The sequence below is a fragment of the Hemibagrus wyckioides genome, linkage group LG08, assembly GCF_019097595.1.
Source record: "Hemibagrus wyckioides isolate EC202008001 linkage group LG08, SWU_Hwy_1.0, whole genome shotgun sequence".
Classification (NCBI taxonomy): domain Eukaryota; kingdom Metazoa; phylum Chordata; class Actinopteri; order Siluriformes; family Bagridae; genus Hemibagrus; species Hemibagrus wyckioides.
In genome coordinates, this window is record NC_080717.1 from 5,592,501 (window position 1) to 5,598,186 (window position 5,686).

Here is a 5,686-nt window from a genome sequence, read left to right on the forward strand (position 1 = left end):
CTTTTACTCATTTATCAATTTTAGCGTCAAAGTGATAGCAGTTGTTTTTCCCCACATGAGTAATTACACAGTGTGTGATACAGTCAGGCTTTTAAACCATGCTGAACACACAGCAGTGTCGCATTCTCTGCTTATTTTCTCAGAAAGTGTTGATTCCTTCTCTGTAAAAGCAATAACATCTCCACATAATACAAGAATAACTATAAAAGGAAAAAAATAGACGTTTAGTAAAGAAGTGTGTGTCGGCATGGTAACCATTTCTCTTAGGAGAGTTAGCCATATGGAAGGAGTCTCCAGTGTCAGTACATTGTCTAATTATCTTTAAAAGAAAGAAGAAAGGAAAGGTGGAGTGTGTGTGTGTGTGTGTGTGTGTGGTTAACATCACTGTTCATTTACTGATAAACTGAAAATATTCAACATGTCAGATATTTAAATGTTTCCAGAATTTTACAAACACACACACACACACACACACACACACACACACAGACACACAAGCCCTTGATAACCTTGACAAGTCAAACAGATGTTGACAGGGACTTTTAGTTTCTATGACAACCAACAATCTTTTTTCCTCCTACATCTGTTTCCTTTCCATTCCATTGCAGAGTTTTGCCTCAATTACAAATTGAGCGTCCATTCATTTTCCACAGAGAGGTTGAGAAGATGGATACAAGCCTATACTCTGTTTTTTTTTAGTCTGGGTATGAAAAGGGAGGAAGAAGAGAGAGAGAGAGAGAGAGAGAGAGAGAGAGAGAGAGAGTCTTCCAAAGCAGGCCTGGACTGAATGTTTGTCAGGAGGGAATCATTAGAGGAATCTCTCTCTCTCTCTCTCTCTGTCTCTCTCTCTCATCATTTTTTCTTTTTGTCTCTCCCTCCCTCATCATTCTTTCTTTTTGTCTCTCTCTCTCTTTCTCTCTCTCTCTCTCTCTCTCTCTCTCTCTGTCTCTCTCTCTCATCATTCTTTCTTTTTGTCTCTCCCTCTCTCATCATTCTTTCTTTTTGTCTCTCTCACTCTCTCTCTCTCTCTCTCTCTCTCTCTCATCATTCTTTCTTTTTGTCTCTCTCTCCCTTTCTCTCTCCCTCTCTCTCTCTCATCATTCTTTCTTTTTGTCTCTCCCTCTGCCATCATTCTTTCTTTTTGTCTCTCTCTCCCTCTCTCTCTCTCTCTCTCTCTCTCTTTCAAGCTCTCTCTTTCTCTCTCTCTGTCTCGTCATTCTCTCTCTCTTTTTCTCACTTTATCTTTATCGATATCTCTCTCTCTCTCTCTCAGTGAATTTTCGCTCCTTTCAGAAGTTCTCCTTTAAGAGCTTTAATTTTTTTTAATTGGACAAGCTAAAAGAGTGATTTATTTTACACCTCTGTGTTTTAAAATGTGGTGAAAAGTCGAGTCTTGTTTAATTTTAAGTTGTATTGAAGCTATTTGTACAGTAATGGATGGAATGTTGATCTTTACCTCTGTTTCTGCATAGGTGGCGGGATTACAAGAGATCATTTTGTTTGGAAATCCAGAAAATTAGAAATTGTGTTCATTTTGGAACCAAAAAGTGAAATTTTGTTTTGAAAAACTAAAAAAATCTCTCTCTCTCTCTCTCTCGCTCTCTCTCTCTCTCTCTCTCTCTCTCGCTCTCTTGCTTTTCTGCTCTGGGGAAATGATATCTATAGGGAATTTTTGTGAACCGAGAGCCCGTTCTTTATATTTTCAGCAGAGCAGCCTAGCTCAGAAGGATGCAGTATACCAACTTTCAGCTCTGTTGGATTTATGGACTGAAATATAAAATTCCCCAGGAACCTGAACCACAACCTGTTCATGCTGCTCACTTTTGGACGCTACTGCCATTTCAGAACAGATCCAAACAGACACTGAGACACTTTCTTCCAGCAGGTCGTACATAAGATTCCTGAACAGCAGCAGACTGGACGTTACCTGCATCGGACATTATATTTTGGACTGTAGTTTATAGACATCCTGCTATTAAGGAGATATTTTCATTACTGTTTGTCTTCTGTGTTACACCACTCAGGTATAACAGTATGACCACCTGCCTAATATTGTGTTGGACCTGTCCTGCACTGTGTATTCTGACCCCTTTCTATCAGAACCAGCATTAACTTCTTCAGCAATTTGAGCAACAGTAGCTCGTCTGTTGGATCGGATCACACGGTCCAGCCTTCGCTCCCCACGTGCATCAATGAGCCTTGACCGCCCATGACCCTGTCTCCGGTTCATCACTGTTCCCTCCTTGGTCCACTTTTGATAGATACTGACCACTGCAGACCGGGAACACCCCACAAGAGCTGCAGTTTTGGAGATGCTCTGATCCAGTGGTCTAGCCATCACAATCTGTGCCTGGTCAAACTCGCTCAAATCCTTACGCTTGTCCATTTTTCCTGCTTCTAACACATTAACTTTGAGGACAAAATGTTCACTTGCTGCCTGATATATCCCACCCACTAACAGGTGCCATGATGAGGAGATACTCAGTCTTATTCACTTCACCTCTCAGTGCTCATAATGTTAGGCCTGATTGGTGTATAATACAGGCTTTACAATATGCAATACATACTGTATACATGCTTATTTATGCATTTATTCAATCCGCCAAGCAGCAGATTAACTGATCAGATTAACTTTCACAAGGGGTACTCAGCCCTCAGGGGTTTCAGCAAGGAATAAGGGCTACTAATGTGGTGTAGTTCTGCATCCCGAAAAAGGGGGTGCTGTGAGTCTCAGTAGAGTGGAATCTCTAAACTGCTGACCTGCAGTTTTTTCCTCTCCGTGGATGTTCGTGAGACAAGCACTTGAAATTTGAAACAAAAACAGATGAAAGCGAGAAACTGAGGCAACTCTGCTGAGTTTATGTATCAGAACTCCGATTGGTTTTCAAAGTACTAGATCATTCTGGATGAACCAAGATGGTGAGCCTAGCCCAACTGGACTGGTAGACGATCGTTGAACGGAGTGGCCAACCGAGATCTGTTGCCAGAGGAACCTTGATTCGCATCGGAATATCAGATAAGACAGCATTGAACCCTTCTAAGCACAACTGAACCCTTTATTGAACTCACACACATTCACGGAACTGAATTTTGGATCCACATATAGCACACACGAAGACGGAACTAAAAAGGGGGCATCCACTTTATTTTTCTTCTTGGTTATTTTGAAGAGCTCTTCCATTATTCTATTTTCTTTCTAAATACAATTTGAAGTGTGTCATTTTTTGTATTGTGTTCAAGAGCAATAAAATTGTCAACTGTTCAGCTCAACTGTAATTGTCCTTGTGCATCAGGGATAGCCTACCTCTCTCCGAACCTGGGTAGTACAGGCGCTACACATGTACTATCTGCAGGTTTGTGAATGCATTTCACCAGAGGAAGAAATAGAAAATAAAAATAAGAGATGGGTGCAAACAAAAAGGACTGAGTTATTAACATGTAAGTTAATCCTTAAGAAGCTGATCTGTTTGACCAGACTGTACACATAAAGAGAGATGAAAGAGAAAGGATTAAAGCACCGCTGCATCTCTCTCTCTCTCTCTCTCTCTCTCTCTTTAGGTAAGGTTAAATCCTTCTGGTGTCACCAATCAGTCGGCACAGCATTGTGTGTAATATAAGACTACTAAGGAAATAAGGAGAAAATCCAAACAAAAGAGGTTTTCAGGTGATTGGACCCCTAAAAAAACAAACACCTCCAGTGCTTGGACCCCTAATAATAAGTAAGTAAGTAATAAGTACAACTTGTCTCTTTCTGAGAGCTTAAAAATATCTATTTTTTCGTCAACAGCGTGGGCTCGTCCTCTCAAGGGATCGCACCACATTCTGTAAACAGAGCGAGATCATATCCGTATACAGGCTTGTGTTTAAATAAAAAAGGGAGATGAAATTAAAATCTGAGCACAGTGACCAGCTTGTGATGTGTGATGCATTCGTGGGTTATTAAGGTGCAGGTTGAACAGCCCTCATGTCTCACCAATGTAGATTGGGGTGTGCTGCTCCTTCCTCCTTCTCCTAGGATCAATAATCATCTCCTTATCTGTATTTAAGGAGAGATTATCTTCCTGACACCAGACCTGCTACTTCCGTTCTGTAAGATGTTTCCTCTCCACCAGTAATGAGTCCGGTGACTGTGGTATCATCCGCAACTTTATTATCTTGGTGTTGGTTTGGGAGGCCACGCAGTCATAGGTCAAGAGGGTTCAGCAATGGGCTCAGGACACATCCTTGGGGGGGCCCCTGTGCTCACAGTTCTGATGCCTGATGTCCGGTTTCCTACTGTGACCGACTGGGGTCTGTCCGTCAGGATGTCCAGCACCTGGTTACAGAGAGAGGGTGTGTGGAGAGTCTGTGTGGAATAACTGTGTTGAATGCCGAGCTGTAGTCGATGTATAGCATTTTCACATATGTGTCCTTACCCTCCAAGTGTGTGAGGGCTGTGTGGATGGCAGCACTGACAGCATCTTCAGTGGACCGGTTTTGTCGATATGCAAACTCAAATGGGTCCAAGGTGTTTGGAATGTTCCGTTTTATGTGGGACATGACTATCCTTTCAAAACACTTTATCTCTATTGGGGTTAGTGCAAGGGATGATAGTCATTCAGTCAGTGTTCTTCTTTGGGAGAGGTATGATGGTGGTGGACTTGAAGCAGGTGGGTGCCAAAACAATAAGAACTTCCCCTCAGATCCCCAGCGTGGTTTAAATCTCAGCATTACACCCACTTCCTTTCAAATAGCCAAACGTTTTTTGTTTTGAGCACACTGATTAACGGGGGATCATCAGTAAGAAAACCTGCTGATGTTCAAGCCTTGGCATGGTGATGTTTCTGTGCAAACAAAGACAACAGTGTGGGAAAATTACCCAGAAAATCTTCACTTTCACAGCAGTGGCCTTTCCTGTAGCATCTCCACCAACACATCATGCTGAGACTCAACTCATAGAGCAAAAAAAAAAAAAAAAAAAATTGAGGGTTTTTACAATCTCATACTGTTTGTATCTTTTAGCAGATCTCTGCAGGTTCATTTTTGAACCATGAGCATGGAGGAAATCACACACCCAGCAGTGAACGAAGGTTTACTACATACAAACCTTTGTTTCGAAGCATTTGAGACCGAATGCAATCTGACAGAAAGCAGCCCAAACATAAATACAGTGGAGGCAGTCAATCTACAGATGGCTTATAAAAGCAATGCTGTCTTTTTTTTTTCTTTCCTTATCCAGTAACGGAAATAAAGTGTCTACAGAACGGTGCACAGATTCCTTGACTGCAAGGTCAAATGATCTCTTGTCCAGACTGTTTACGTCTTCTTCTTTTTTTTCCTGCAGGAGGCAAACCACTTGGTAGAAAAGGCAAAAAGTTAAAAAATAGTTAAGAAAAGTTTCAAATGTAAGTCAGCTGTCACTGTTAGCTCCTGGTCACAAAAACGTGGACGTTTTCCAGTGAAGTGCAACAAGATATGGTTCCTCGTTGATGTGGTGGATTTATTGGTGCAAATGTTGGACTCGAAATCCCAGAATGCAACAGCTTTACCACACAAAAGAAAGTACCACCTCGGAAACAAGTTCTTAAGGCAAAAATGTGTACTGCAAAATGAATTTTCCCATATGAAATAATGTAATCGCAGATAATCCGTTCCAGCCACCCAAAAATATGACCAATACGAAGCGTATGTAAACTGGCTGCTTACA